The sequence below is a fragment of the Pagrus pagrus genome, assembly GCF_965226575.1.
Source record: "Pagrus pagrus genome assembly, chromosome: 18".
NCBI lineage: Eukaryota > Metazoa > Chordata > Actinopteri > Spariformes > Sparidae > Pagrus > Pagrus pagrus.
Genome location: NC_140202.1, coordinates 22300 through 39143, shown reverse-complemented (window position 1 = coordinate 39143; position 16844 = coordinate 22300). Strand labels below are relative to the sequence as shown.

The following is a 16844-nucleotide window of genomic DNA, read 5'->3' as shown; positions in this document are numbered from 1 at the left end:
GGAAAAACATCAACCAATATTGCATATCCATAATTATTATAATGGATAATTAAAGAATACTTACACTATAACGAAAATTAGAAGTGTAACTCAAAAAAAAAAATATTTTTACGCCTATTTTGAATTTTACTCGAATACAAATACAAATACAAATACTTTTCCCCCCTCAACAAATACAAATACAGATACAAATATCGGCTGCTCTGCACACCCCTAATTTAAGATCTATGCAGGCAGAAATCAAGCGCACTATGCGCACACAAATTTGCCGTTCCTCTTCTGAAACTAAAGTTTTTCGCCCTTGGTTAAGTATATTTCTCCAGGAAAGTTTCTTCTGCCTCTCAAGGTTATAATTACAGTTTATAATTCAAGAGAAGGTCCAAACAGTCTGATGACATTATTTTTGCATATGAATTAGCCATGTGCTTCTGTTCCTTCTCAGACCATGTCAATAACACCCGAAGACATAGTGTAGTCAGATTCTCTGAGCACCGCAGACAGTTCAGTCCTTTTGAATTCTCCTTCACATCTTTCTTTAACCCTCATGATGCTTTCCAACAAGGTCAAGGTGTGGTTTCGTAAACACTAGGATGTAATTTTTGACTATGCGCGTTCCTCCCAAAACGGTGCTGATGTCCCCTGCAGAGTTTAATCTTGATATTTTCAACACGTCCTCTATATAAAATCACAATCGAGTAAGTCGACATTAAAAAAAAAAGCGTCGAGCATAGAAACGTAATTTGTTACATACTGATTGAAATAAAATCCTTGGTGACTACAGCTGTGGCTAGTGGTTGTGGCTAACCTTGCATGCCACCATATGCACAAAGGATTGTGCCATGAAAACAGCTCATGGCAGTCTATCACAGATGTTAATCATTAAAATCTGAATCACTTTCACTGTTTGTTTCAATCTCGTAATTTATGTATTTTGTAACGTTACAATCGACCTAATACGGCTTGGCTTGGCTTTATTCGCGGACTTCATGCTATGAGGATACGATAGACGATAGTAATTAAGTAAATGGGGTAATTTGAATGTCGACAAGACAACGTGCAAAAATTTATTAAAAAAAAATAGTACCGCAAACATACCCCCAGTCCTCAGTCGACTTCCCGCACGATCCGCTCGATTAACTTAGCAGAGATGAAGGACTTGTTAGCCGTCGCCATTGGCTTCTCTGATGCATTCACAGGCAGTGGGAAACTTCACTGCTCTAGGCAGTGGGAAACAGGGAAACGCAGCAGTGTTTTTGGAGGGAGTTTGGAGGTGCAGGTGCATTGAAAGATCCCCTCCCCCACCCTGACTTGCACCTGACCTGACTGTGAACTTTCAGAGGAGCATGTAATATGGCACTTATTCAATCTGAGATACAGAGCAGCACAAGTCTGAACTTTTTAAATGCTGTTTATCTTTAATAGGGATTTTCACATATTTTATACCAGATATGTATATTTAAATTACTATTGAAAATAAAATAAAAAATACAATTAGAATTTTTCTTTTCGATTAAATTGTGTTACTTGTAAAAAATGACTTATCGTGGAAGGCTGAATATTGAGACAATATTCAGGAAAGACTGATATTTTAGCTCTGGCAGCTCATTCTGACAAAGGACTTGTCTCTGTCCTGGTCTTGCTAGATCTTAGTGCTGCATTTGATACCATTGATCATCACATTCTACTACAGAGACTGGAACACTTAATTGGCATTAAAGGACCCGCATTACACTGGTTTAAGTCCTATTTATCGGATCGATTTCAGTTTGTACATGTTAATGATGAGTCATCCCCGTATACCAAGGTTAGTCATGGTGTTCCTCAAGGCTCCGTGCTTGGACCCATACTATTCACCTTATATATGCTCCCTCTAGGAAATGTAATTTGGAAACACTCCATAAACTTTCATTGTTACGCAGATGATACCCAGTTATACCTATCAATAAAGCCAGATGAAACTAATCAGCTAACTAAACTCCATGCATGTCTCAAGGACATTAAGACCTGGATGACCTGCAATTTTCTGCTGTTAAATTCAGAAAAACCGAAGTTATAGTACTTGGTCCTAAACACCTTAGAGATGCATTAGCTAATGATAAAGCTAATTTGGATGGCATTAACTTGGCCTCCAGCACCACCATCAGGAATCTGGGAGTTAAATTTCAAGGTCTGCATTTTTTCATCTACGTAACATTGCAAAAATCAGGCCCATCTTGTCTCAAAAAGACGCAGAAAAGCTAGTCCATGCATTTGTTACTTCCAGGCTGGACTATTGTAATTCTCTATTATCAGGCTGCCCTAACAAGTCTCTAAAGAGTCTCCAGCTGGTCCAGAATGCTGCAGCACGTGTACTGACAGGAACTAAGAAAAGAGATCATATTACTCCTGTATTGGCCTCTCTGCACTGGCTCCCTGTAAAATCAAGAATAGGGTTTAAAATCCTTCTCCTCACTTACAAAGCTGTTAATGGTCAGGCACCATCATATCTCCAGGAGCTCATACTACCCTATTACCCAACTAGAGCATTACGCTCCCAGAACGCAGGATTACTTGTAGTTCCTAAAGTCTCCAAAAGCAGAATGGGAGCCAGAGCCTTCAGTTATCAAGCTCTTCTTCTGTGGAACCATCTTCCTGTTTTGGTCCGGGAGGCGGACACCCTCTCTACCTTTAAGAGTAGACTTAAGACCTTCCTTTTCGATATAGCTTATAGTTAGGGCTGGCCCAGGCCTGTCTTGGACCAGCTCTTAGTTATGCTGATATAGGCCCAGTCCGGGGGACAAATGATACACCGAGCTTCTCTCTCCTCCTCTCCTCTCCATCTGTATACATTATGCCTGTATACATGCCCCATCTCTGCATGTCACTGACTTCACTTCTTCCCCGGAGTCCTTGTGCTTTCTAGTCCTACAGGCTCCCATGGATCCTGGTCGCGCCCGGGTCGTGGATCGTGGATGCGCCTACTGCCATGGCCCTGCCTGATCGTGGATGCACCTACTGCCATGGCCCTGCCTGACACCCACCACTACTGTTGCTAATATTAGTCATATCTCTGTTACATACGTTCCACTACTATTATTGTAATGCATTACTACATACAATCCTTACCGTTAACCACAACTACTGTTATTACTAGTAATCACATTTCCATTATGTGCATTTCATTATTATTGCTGTAATACCTCTTTATGTACTTTCATTCCTGTCAACCATCCATTATAATTGTATACATTGTGATCTCGTTGATCTGCTCTGTACATGCGACATCTATTGCACGTCTGTCTGTCCTGGGAGAGGGATCCCTCCTCTGTGGCTCTTCCTGAGGTTTCTTCCGCATTTTTTTTTTTCCCTGTTAAAAGGGCTTTTTTTTGGGGGGCAAGTTTTTCCTCACTCGAATCGAGGGTCGAAGGACAGAGGGTGTCGTCTCTGTACAGATTGTAAAGCCCTCTGAGGCAAACTGTGATTTGTGAATTTGGGCTATACAAATAAAATTTGATTTGATTTGATTTGATTTGATTGTAGTGACACTGAAGGTCAGTTTCTAAGCCTGTTGAGTGGCATCCTATGGTGGCATCCCCTCCCCCACCCTGAGTCCTCTCTTAACAGCCTTAGCTTTGAAGTCTGTCTTCTCCCTCTCACTAGAGAGATTTCTGATGCTGCTCGGGAAATTGCCTCCATACAGAATTGGGGGAGCATACGTCAGTCCGACCACCCAAAAGTCCCACTACCCATTAATCCAAGTTACTTTACAGTGTTGGGGTTAGGTTAAGGGTAATGTAATCAAATAATGCCCTATTTGCATATTTAAATATACATTCATGGAAACCTCCAATACAAAGGATGTTCTTATTCATGTCAGTGATCAACCTGTGAAGTTTCATGGAGATATCTCTTAGTTTAAATTTTTGCCCTATTCACCTCAATTATACAGGGGCTAATATTGTGGTGGCCATATTGGATTTCCAGCAAAAAATTAACTGGGTTGTCCATATAGGTTGTAATCCTACTGGGTCATAGATATTTTTCTGGTGGCCAACCTTTTATAACATTGCAAATGCAGCACCCCGGGTGGATCATCTTATTTGTCCTCCAACATGTCAATCATTCTGAGGAAATGCTCACGTCACGCTGTCATGCATGCTCTTTCCTGGCTCGTTTCCACTAGCTGCACTTTGATTATTTATGTGTCCCATGAGATGTCTGCGAGGACTTTTACCCCAGTTGGTGTGACAGTGGAGCATTACCGGCGGCCAGGTGGATGGTGCAGCGGGGGCTCCACAGTAAAGCCGGGGGCATGGAGGGGGTGAAAAGGGAGGCTATACAGTAGGATATACAGTAACATGTTTTAATAAAAGTATTTTAAACATGCACAGAACAGTAACACTCTTGCATAAAAGGAATGCCCCAGTGGTCAGCATAATCCAACTCGAAGCAGACTGGTGCATTGGTGTGCAGATTGAGAGGAATAACAGAGAGTTTGTCATCCTGAATGTATACAGAGTGTTTTGAATAGGAAAGCTAAGTAGCTTTAGAAAGCTCTAATCATTATGGGACAAAAATATTTTTGTATGACACTTCCTGTATCCTTGTATCCTCTTCAATCTGGCTAAATCCCTTCAATCCTGTTTTTTCACCTTTAATACCCCCTGTCTCTTTGGCTGCCATGCGGCCCCCTTTCACCCTAGAGACCCCAAAATTTGCATGAAGGTTGTCTTGGGGCCCCTACACAAGAATACGAAAGCAAAATATAAGTCATTTAGAAAAAAGGTCCTTTTCAAAAAAACCCAATTCAAAAGGGTGTTACACCCTCTGACATACTGACAAATTTATAGCATTTTTTTTATAGAGGTCGTGGAAGTCTGAGCTTTTGATAGGTTGTTCTGTAGCCCCAGATGAGTAGATAAGCATTGGTTTGGCTTTGATTAGACATCTACTTTTTGGTAGGCGGGCCTTCAAACTTTCACATTTTCAAACCAAATGAGGCTCACCATTACAACAAACTGAATGACTTGAAACTTGTTATCTATTCCAAAAGCTCACCACTGCTGGCCACTAGGAAAGCGAAGAAAGCTCCAATTATGGGACTAAAATGTTCTTGTATTACAATTTTAGCTGAGCAACATACTCAAATCGTATTCATTTAGGATAAAGTTTTCCCCCTTTGGCCCTAGAGACCCTAAATTTTGCACGGTGGTTGACCTCCCAATACAAGTGTGCCTAAGGATTTTTCATATTGCAGGTTATACTGGTTTACAAAATAAATATGTAATGTTGTGTGAAAAATACCATTTGAAAAGTTGAGTGAGGATTTGAAATGTTTTTTCAAGACACAAGAGCACAAATTTAACCGAAAAAGTGAGCACAGCGCCTAAAAACTCTATTTTTTTTCCCCAACATCGCGTCATATTACGTCACGAGAGGGAGTTGTATGCTAGCAACTGCCATAGCTTAGTGTGGGGGCAGATCATAGATATATATATAAAGGCTAGATGTCTCGTCCGCGTTGCTGGCCAACGGAGTTGAACGTCCGCACAGGTCGGCCATCTTGGTACAGGTAGCTCGCTCACCCATAACATTGTGTTGGTAATGAAACGTACTTTTTAAATAACCATAACTTGCTCAATTTTCAACCGATTTTCAAACGGTTTGGTTTGTTATAAACGTCAAAGATGTAGTTATGACACTGCATACTTATGAATAATTATGTTATGTTCTAAAAATTTGAATAATGTTCTAAAATAGGTAGACTACAATAGGCTATACATCAAGAAATGCTGCATGTTGAAATCCCCACCCTGTACAGAGATGTGTTTATGACACTGCATACTTATGAATAATTGAGGCCTTGAGACGAAAAACCATACAAGTCCATATTTCCAATTTTGAATGAAAATATTTTAACACAAGAAGAGGTTGAAAGTGGATGAGTTTTGAAGAGGATTTGATGACTTTCACATTTGCCTCCATATTACTATTATTTTTGAAAAAGCTTAATATTTGAAAAAGTTGAAAAGCTAAAAAGCTGAACAGTTCAAGGCTGAAAGAGCTTAAAAAGCTGAACATTTTGATAGTTGAACCAGTGGCGTCATTAGGCCTATTTTAGGGGGGCTTCAGCCCCCCTAAAATATTCTTAAGCCCCCCTAAATAATTTTATGTTCATTTATTAAATTTTTTTATTTTTTTTATTTATTTTTTTTACAAAAAAGTGCAGACAAATTCAATATAATGTGGCCAGACTATGAGTTTAAATAAATAAACCAGTTATTATTAACTTAAATGTGATCATAAATCTTAGTTTCCCTTCACTTCATAGTGGAAGTGGTAGAGAGTCAGAGTCAGTGCGTCGTTATCCAGTCCATTCCACTTGTTCATATAGAGCACGCCCACATCACTGAAATCCAGTCCACGTTTTCCCTGCAACCTAGGTTGCACTCGGTACCTGGGTACCTGCAGTGTGTGTACCGGGAGCGGAGCACACAGAACCGACTAGAGCAGCATTAGGAGAAGAACGTGAACAAGAATGGATACACGAAATTTTTTCAAGAGAGTAAGTATTCATCACTGCTGATAGTAACAATAAGTTAGCTGCAGCCCCCCAGCTAACAGCAGAAAGTCCCACGTAATTGCCAAATGCTCCCTGTTTGACAAATAAAAACCTGGCTTGCACACTCTGTAGCTGAGAGCCCCCTGTACAGGAGGCAGCGTGAGACGCGTGCTGTATATCTCTGTGCACGTCTTACCTTTGTTGTTTTGCGGACAAAAGTTACATTTCAGCTCAAAAAGAACTCTGCTACAGTAGCTAGCTAGTTAGTCCGAAATGCAATGTGAAGGTCCTGGTTGTTTATAGAGTTAGGTGTGCACTCTTCATATTATCTTTGGGGTGACTTCCTTCTGGAGCATTAGCTCCAGCATCAGATGCACACCGTGAAACAGCTCATTCACGTATGATTATGTGGATAATAATAATAATAATAATAATAATGACAATAATAATGATGATGAATGATAATACGGTAATAATAATAATAATAATAATAATAATAATAATAATAATACACTAATAATAATCACTCCACCACCCCTATTGACCTGTAGGAGTCAGGGCAGAGGAGCAGAGAGAGTGAGAGGGGAGAAACCTCTACTGGAAAGGTGAGTCTAGAACACAGTGCTCTTTTTTTTGCATACAGTTTTGGCTAATACATGTAGGCTCTTAATGAATAAGAAGCATTTGTTAAATATGGCACTGTAACTATGTGGATTTTTTTCTTTTTTTGTTGTTGTTAATGCTGTAAACAGACAGTACTTCCTGTGTTTGTTGTTGTACTGTGTTAAAAATGTAATGGTGGCCTAAAACATTTACACAGTAAAGTATCTCTGTTAAATCTGTCCAAAACGTGCAATTTCTCAGTTTTTGCTAGCTGTTTGTGAAATTAAACGTTCGCTGACATTCTGTGCATCTCCTGGGGGCTAAGCCCCCCCTGTCCTTAAAACCTAGTGACGCCCCTGAGTTGAACAGTTTCTATCCACCTTATTCCTAGCCCCCATGATGCATTGCGTAATTTATGGGCGCGACTTCCGGTGAGAACCGGAAGTTACACCCATTATAATTTCTACAGCAACGACCCCAGGAATAAGGTGGATAGCTGAACGTATGCTGAAGCAGTAGTAAAATGAAATTTGAAAAATTCCCCATAAGGATGAATGAGAAAACACCTCCCAAACACCTGCAGGTCTAGCCAAAAGTCTAATGGTTATGGTTAAAATATGTATACAGTGAGTAACAGGAGACATTGCTGAACGTGTGATGTGTTTTTTATTTCTGTAGAGTGAAAAATGAGGGCACAAGAGCGAGAGACAAAACCGGTACCGTCTGCTCCACTCCAGAAATTTAGGCTCAAAGTTAACACTGCGGCTTATGGGGGAGTTGCTGGAGCGCTTGTCGCTCGAGGGCTTCTACAGCCAAAAGTTTAAGTCCTACATCTGAAATAAGACCACCATCTGAAAGCCAACAAGATTTCCTACATTTCTATGTATATATTGTCTATGTGAAGTAAAAGATGTGGGATCCAAATCAAGCTGAAGAGAGTTTTTTTCTAAAGTTTTTGCAGCTGCTCTCCACTCTAGCAATGATGTCACCCACTCTAGCTCACGCAATACACACCCATTATAAACCCAGAAGACGAGTTAAAAATCCTTTAAACTAAAACTGTGATGATTTCTTCGAAGAGAAAAGATGCGATTTCAACATGTTCAAGCATCCAGAATTATAACCACGTTAATGACGTTTGTAAGAAACCAAACTGTTTGTAAATCCGTCAAGGTTTCAGCGAGATAAGAGTGTTAGTGTTTGTGCAGATCACTGACTTTACCTCAGGTTCCACAGATACAGCCAGAGAGCTAACCTGTACCAAGATGGCCGACCTGTGAGGACGTTCTAGACTCCGCCGTAAGACATCTAGCCTTTATATATATATCTATGGGGCAGATGGCTATCTGTCAGAGCGGCCATCTTATCGTGAGTCAGTGTGTTTACAGCAGGTTTGGATTGCGTTATCATGGACATGGTAAATTATTGAGTGTGTGGTGGTTTCACAAACTCCAGCCTGTCACGACACCGAGTCCACCGGTTTCCTAACAGAAAAAAAACGGTGCTATCTTTCGTGCCTGGGTGCGTGTTGTGCAGCTGAAGAGACGGGGCTTCACCTCTGCGTCAGCTACGAAAAACTCGGTTGTGTGTCGCTCACTTTAAACTAGAGGATTATCACTCCAGCGATCTAATGGAGTTCAACTAGGATTCCGAAGCAAGAACTGTGCGACCCCCCGCCCCCCTCTCCCCTCCCAACCCCCGGTGCGGTGCGGTGCCTTCGGTGCCGACAGCCTCATCCGGACCGCTGTCTGTCAGCAGCTGCTGGTGCTGCCGCCCCGGCAGGCGACAGTCACGGATCAGACAAAGACTCAGCTGAACGTGAACAGCCACTTGTAAGTCTTGTTTTATAACATTTGCTAAGTACCCATTTACTGGACGTACATAAGAAGCAACGTGACATGTTGTTGTAGAGCAGCGCAGCTAGCTTGCTAATAAGTGAGCAATGCTAGCTAACGCTAATATGGAGTGCTGCAGCAACAGGCTTTCCCTGGCTCCTCAGTGCCCCACTGCGGCTCACAGTGCAACCTCAGACCTTCTCATCGTGAAACGGGTAGTGTAACTTAACTCATATAGAGAATTAATTAGTGTGAATGCTGACACAGCATTCACACTATTGTTCTTCTGGAATTTATTATTCCGTATTCCGTACGTTTTTCGGCTCGTTTCTCCTCCTGCAAATTTTGAGCTACAGAAACCATTCAACTATCAACATCTTCAGCTCGTTAAGGACATTACTGCTTGGCATTTCAATCTTTTATACTTTTGGAAATATTGAGCTTTTTCTGCAAAATTTTCCCCATTCATCCTTATGGGGATTTTTTCAAATTTCATTCTGCTACTACTTCAGCATACGTTCAGCTATAGAAACCGTTCAACTATCAACATGTTCAGCTTTTTAAGCTTTTTCAGCCTTGTACTTTTCAGCTTTTTAGCTTTTCAGCTTTTTCAAATATTCAGCTTTTTCAGAAAAAAAATTAATATGGAAGCAAATGGGAAAATCTTCAGATCCTCTTAAAAACTCATCCACTTTCAAGCTCTTCTGCTCCCTCATACTTTGAGCTAGAGACACCATTCCAACTTTAAAATAGTCACAGGACCTTGAACTATTTGGCATGTATTCAGCTTTTTAAAATCTTTTACGGTTTTGAAATTATCACAGCTTTAGTTTTAAGGATTTTTAGCTCGTCTTCTGGGTTTATAATGGGTGTGTATTGCGTGAGCTAGAGTGGAGAGCAGCTGCAAAAACTTGAGAAAAAACTCTCTTCTGCTTGATATGGGTCCCACAGCTTTTACTTCACATAGACAATATATACATAGACATGTAGGAAATCTTGTTGGCTTTCAGATGATTATCTTATTTCAGATGTAGGACTTAAACTTTTGGCTGTAGAAGCCCTCGAGCGACAATCACTCCAGCAACTCCCCCATTAGCTGCAGTGTTAACTTTGAGCCTAAATTTCTGGAGTGGAGCAGACGGTACCGGTTTTGTCTCTCGCTCTGGCTCCCTCATTTTTCACTTTACAGAAATAAAAAAGACATCACATGGTTCAGCAATGTCTCCTGTTACTCACTGTATACATATTTTGGCCATAACCATTACACTTTTTTCTAAACCTGCAGGAGTTTGGGAGGTGTTTTCCCATTCATTCTTATGGGGACATTTTCAACTTTGGTTCTGCTACTGCTCCAGCATATGTGCAGCTACAGAAACTGTTTGGCTGTCAAACTGTTCAGCTTTTCAAGCTCTTTCAGCCTATTACTTTTCAGCTTTTCAACCTTTTCATCCTTTTCAAATATTCAGCTTCATGTTCAGCTAGAGCAGGGGTTCTCAACCTTTTGCAAGCTGGGCCCCCCCAAAGCTGGTTCATTGCAGTTGTGCCCCCCCCCCCCCGCAAGTGCAATGAACAGGGGGGGGCAGTTTTTTTTACAGAAGGTTGCAGGTAGGCGGTGTTAATGTGAGACCTCAGCCTGCTTTGCCTTGCAAAGATCCTCAATTCTTGGCTCAATGTGTGACATATGTGTTATGTGTGATTTTGTGATTTTTTTTCCCCCTCTCATCCTACTTGCGCCCCCCGGCTCGATTCATTTGCAGCCTGGACGCGGAGTGGTCTCCTCTCTGCTCTGACTGCAGGCTGGGACTGCTGCGCGAGGTTACTGAGAGATTGACCGCCTGTGAGTGCTTTTGAACGGGGGAGGGACTCATGGCAGCACCCGCTGCTCGTTGAGCACAGTGGCCCTCATTTATCAAACGAACGTACAGCAGAAAACCGTGCATACGACCATTTCCGCGGAAACTACGAACAGATCTCACGTCAGGTCTGAGCTCGTGTACGCAAATCTGAGTCTGTGGATTTGCGGTGCAGCACAGCAAAATCTGGCGGAGTCTGAAAATAATTAACTAACCTCAGCTGTCATTAAGCACAAGCAGCCACATATTCAGAACAGAACGGATTCTTAAAACGAATACAATTTTAAAAAAATGTAAAGACCACTTTTTTAAAATAAATAAATAAAACAATATGATAGGCTAAGCCTAACATGACAACTAATTAACGAAACACCTAATAACTCCGCTACAGAGCAGGAACGCAGATTCAATAGTGCGCGCACACACACGGATCACAGTGGAGCTTCTTCGGGTCGCTGAAGGGCAGGTGGCTCTGTCTCGGACCTGCAGGGGGAACGCTGCTGTAAAGCACAGAGAAAGTGTGCGATATTATTTTGACCTGTTAAGTTTTGTACAACGTCGCATTAGTGAATGGAGTGCTTTTGATGTGCCAGAGCAGCCAGATGAGCCAATGCCCATGGAGCCGCGGGCAGCACAGCCTCCACAGGGGGCTATACGGAGGAGACAGGACCTCATTCATCGCTTTAAACACGTAAAGTATACTTTAAACTCTTGCAAATGCTATTTAATCAGTAACATGAAGTATTGTAGGTGGAATTGGCTAAAGGCATACTAAACACAGACAATGGACAACATTTAGTCATTTTAACATTTTATTAGCCTAAGGCTTATTTAGAGTTTCATTGATTTTAATGTGTTATTTATTGTCTCAAATGCGCCGACAACTGAGGCCAATAAACTGCATATTTCTATGTGTCTGTCCAGGACCTCTGCCGTGATGATGTCTGGTCTGGGCGCAGCACCGGGGGCAGAGGGCACGCGCTCTGGGGAGGAGACCTGGCCGACATGATGCCTGGCTCTGAAACATTTAGAAATACAATAAAAATGTTTACCCATGGAACATGTGTAAGCCTAATTATTTGTGAGAAATGTGTACAGTCAGAGTTTGATAGATTTTACAATGCAAGCAAAAGGGTGGTTATTAGTTACCATTGTGCTGTGGCTCTGATGCCAGTGCGTCTGTGTCACCTCAGCCGGAGTCCGTTCCGCTGTTAACTGCCTCCGTTATTATCTTCCACACAGCGTTTATATGAGCTCCTTTAATTCCATTTTTCAGACTGCCAAAAAGCACATCTTTGTTTTGCTCCACCTCGGATGTCAGGATGCCGATCTCCATCTCGGAAAAGTTAATCTAGTGTTCCAGCCTCCGCATTTATCAAGGCCCGCTCATTCCTAATCAGGGCCAGTGACTGCAGAGCAATACCTGCTTTAAAGTCAGTGTCTCCAAACACCACAAAAGTCTCCAAGAACACCAGTTAAAGTCGCTAGATTTATTGCTTGTGGCGTTTGACAAAACATTTCGACATGGAGGGTGATTTTCGTGAATTTTTTTTTCCAGATTTTTAAAAAAAATTTAATTTATTTTTTTTTTCTCCCATCCTGTAGCGTACTTGCGCCCCCCCCCCGGGAGAGTGTCCGGGCGCGCCCCCCCGGTTGAGAACCACTGAGCTAGAGAAACTGTTCAACTATCAAAATGTTCAGCTTTGTGTTCAGCTAGAGAAACTGTTCAGCTATCAAAATGTTCAGCTTTTAAGCCCTTTCAGTTCATTACTTTTCAGCTTTTTCAAATATTCAACTTGATGTTTAGCTAGAGAAACTGTTCAGCTATCAAAATGTTCAGCTTTTTAAGCTCTTCCAGTTCATTACTTTTCAGCTTTTCTGCCTTTTCAGCCTTTTCAAATATTCAGCTTTATGTTCAGCTATAGAAACCATCCAACTATCAAAATGTTCAGCTTTTTAAGCTCTTTGAACCTATTACTTTTCAGCCTTTGACTTTTCAGCTTTTGAAAAAAGTCAGCTTTTTCTGCAAATTCTTGACCATTCATTCTCATAGTTTTATGCATTTTTTATGCATTAGGCAAGTGTTTTCCAGCACATTCAGCAGATTTCCGAAATCACTTCAGCCGTCAGCATTCACACTGTATTTTCGCAGGAAATACAATTTTTCTAGTTATATATGCTATCTATATGCACACAGGCGGTACAACTCCAACACTATCTGACCTCCATTTTTAACACACTTGAACACATTCTGTGACAGAGCTGTTGTATGGGATTGCAGGTTGGACAAGGGTATATGTAGTAAACCAACCATTGAATGTATTAAGTTACATAATTGTATAAAGATTGACCTCTTATTATCCTAGCTTTCCAGGCACAGCCCAAGATGTGTCATGGTGCAAATTAAAAGGTCATTTTCTTTTTTCAGGGCTACTGACAAGTTCATTGTGTGCCAAAGCCAGCTGATGTCTCTATTTACTAACTGCTTAGCCTGTTGTGGAGAAACTGAAGTCAGTAACTCCAACGGAAGGAAACATTGAGACGCAGGAGGGAACTTGTGCAAAAATAAAGCAGGTAAGGGTCTTCTTGTGATTTCTGATGAAAAAGTATCATAACTTGTATTTCAGTTTGTATATCTTGTGTTATTTATGTACTGTAATCTTCTGCCTTTCACATATGTCTTTCATGTCTGTCAGCATTTTTGGCTCCTCATGGATTCTCTGAGAGTGCGAGAGTGCAGCACTGTCCTGTCCTCGTCTGCTGCGGCTCCCCTTTCCAGATCCCTTCAGAAGAGCAACAAGGAGGAAGCTGTTGGCATATTCACTGCACAGCATTCATGATTTAATACAGGACATTGATAACTCTGAGGCTTTTCATACTCATAACACTGTTTTTTTTTTTTTAAATGGGTCAGATGGTATATTTCTTTTGATTATTAATGGATAATAACCGTTTTTTACAATCTGGACCTTATTTCTAGCATAAAATACGATCAGTTACTCACCCAGATAACTTTGGTGTCATTACAAGTCGTTCCGACGAAATTAGATCCAGCTGAGAGCCGCGTATATCTGTATAATGCGAGTACACAGGGCAGTGCAATGTAACCTCTAAATAACACATTATCTGCTGCAAAATTTGTTAATTTCATCAATATTTTGTTATGATACGCTACTGCTATTCCCCTCTGAGTCCGGGGTTAGCTGTTGGTCTGTAGGTTGACCTACTAACCTCTGATCTGGATGATGTCATCTCCGACCGCGGCACGGCTTGTTGCTATCGCTAATGCTACGGTTCGTTTCTGCGTGTTTCTGACTTGTCTGAACAAAATGAGCAGCTGGACGAAGTTCAGCTTCCTCTCCCCGACCTAGACTTACTAAAGCTCTGGCTAGTTGCACTAAAAATGGACCCGAATGCCGAAGCGGAATGATTATTATCAGAATGAGCCGGGCAGCGGTCGGAGATGATGTCGTCCAGGTCAGAGGTCAGTAAGTCAACCTACAGACCCCGGGTGTTGATAACGGCTAACCCAGGACTCAGAGGGGAATAGCACTAGCGTATCATAACAAAATATTGGTGAATGAACGAGTTTCGCGGCAGATAATGTTATTTAGAGGCTGCATTGTGCTGCCCCGTATACTCATTATACGGATATACGCGGCTCTCAGCTGGAGCTAATTTCGTCGGAACGACTTGTAATGAAAGTTATCTGGGTGAGTAAATGATCATATTTTATGCTAGAAATAAGGTCCAGATTGTAAAAAATGGTAATTATCCTTTAATAACATTTGGCACATCTGTATAATAGTTGCAATGTTCGTTAAGTTAACACTTAGTTTACATGTGTTGTACAGGATGTGCTTAATTGTGTTAACTTTAATTCATGAACATAATTTATGAAGGACATGTTTGTTAGCAGTCTTAAGCTGCTGCTGCATGCAGGTTTAACCATCAAATGCAGATCTGACTGTACCCTTCTGTTAAACAGGCATGCAAATCTCTCACCTTTCGGCGAAATTCGCCGTTTTGAATCCAAAATAGGTCATCCACGTGAATCGTGTAGAACCGATGAGAAAATGTTTTTTGGGAGGGGAGGGGAGGGGAGGGGGGGGGGGGGGTGTTGCGGAGCGGGAGCGGATATGGATTTCTATACCTGGGAGCGTGGAGCAGAGGACTTGCAATTCACCGCCATAACGCTAGAGGCGTGTGTGTGGCAAAACGGCTGGATAGTAGTAATCAGTAGTATCTTTGGCTGGACGACAACCGCCGTTAAACACGAGGAAGAAGAAGAAGAAGAAGTAGAAGGAGCTTTTCGCGTGGTGAATCTCTTTCAGTCTTATCGATTAACGTCAGACGAGACGAAAAATATTCGTCAACGATGGTTTTTTTCATGACGAAAACGAGACGAAGACGAGACGAAATCAATGCCCTTAAACACTGACTGTGACGAAATTAACACGCATTTTTTGTTGACGAAAGAAGACGAGACGAAATCTACTTAATCAAATAAAAACTTAATACAATGTGTCTCTTTTTTCGTCACAGACTTTTAAATTACAATCCAAGTGCCTTCACTGGATGCGCGTCAGTTTTTTTCTCATCCTGCGCTGCTGCCAGTGTGCCTGAGTGAGGAGCACACACACACCGGTGCTCTGTGCTAAGTGCGGCGAGTACAAACAGAGCTTCTCTGGTGAAACGAGCTACAGAGTAATTTCACGTTTTAACCCGTGTTTCAATAAATGTATTCCTGCCTGATAAAACTGAGATGAGTGAGAAAAAGACTAAAATGAATCTATTGGTTTGACTAGATTAATTGTGATTAACATTACTGTCAATCTGCTTTCAAAGACTGAAAAAAGACTATTGACTAAAACTATACTAAAATACTTTGGATTTTCTTTGACTAAAACTAGACTAAAATGCCAAGACTTTTCGTCGACTAAAATGGTGACGTTGGATACAGTATGTATACAGCATCTTTCATGGACCCAGAGTCGAGTCTTCTTTTAGCTTGATGAATAAGGTCATTGACCATAGAAGTAGAAACATGAACATTTCAACATTCAATGCCATTCAAACGGTCAAGTACACCCTCCAGTCCAGGGAGAAGACAGCTGTGTAGTTCTTCAAAAGGGAGGATGTGCAGTACGGGGAGGTGGACTGCACACTGTCGTCGTCCCCCCCCCAATATCCTTCTCACCTTTTTCAGCCCTGACCTGTTTGCATGCCTGGTTAAAGAAAGAAAAACCTATATAGGCTAGGCCCAGTGGACAATCTTCCTGCTGTATGCAGTGTAGTGGTATTTCTTTATTTTCTTTCTCTCTTGCACTTAATGGTATTTTTAAGATATTTATGCTGTTGCAAAAATTTGTTGTGTTATCGTGAGCACTGTCTATGAGAACCTGGGCAACCTCATAGAGTGTTTTAAGACCATCAGGTCAGACACACCTTTGACAGCACCATGGTGAGGGAGGCATCTGGCTTCCTGAGGATGCTGCAGGATGAAGATTTTGTTTTTTTCCTGCAGCTGTTTCATCAAATCATGCCTCATGTTGACATGATGTACCAACAGCTCCAGAAGAGGGACATTGACATGGTGTTCATCAAACGTGCCCTGCAGAACTTCACCAGCAGTGTTCAGGCCATCAGGTAAGATAATATAGAGTAATTATAATAATAGTCATGCACATGTTCATTACTAAATGTCAGCATGCTGTGATGGTTATAATGTATAGGAACTCAAAAGTAATGAGCCACTTTAGTCATCTGCATTTGTGTGCATAAGTAAGTTTAGCACATCCAGAAATAGTGATATTTTTTCAGCCATTTCCAGAAAGTTGTGCAACACAGGCAATTTTTTATTACTTACTAGTATTACTGTTTTTTTTTAAAGACAGTAATTATTGATAATGGCATTGACATACTGTAATCATATTCTCACACTTTTGATCTGTCTCCCTTCAGGGACCAAAGCTCCTCTCAACAGCAGCAGCAAGAAGCACCAGGTACCAC

The 16844-nt window shown here is 41.4% G+C and overlaps 1 long non-coding RNA gene across 1 annotated transcript; it reads left to right on the top strand.

Moving 5' to 3' along the window:
• Nucleotides 1-8063: 8063 nt before the first annotated feature.
• On the top strand, nt 8064-13784 carry LOC311274428. Its single transcript, XR_014624761.1, has 3 exons — nt 8064-8976; nt 13261-13406; nt 13529-13784. It is a non-coding gene; the product is annotated as an uncharacterized lncRNA (long non-coding RNA).
• Nucleotides 13785-16844: the final 3060 nt, after the last annotated feature.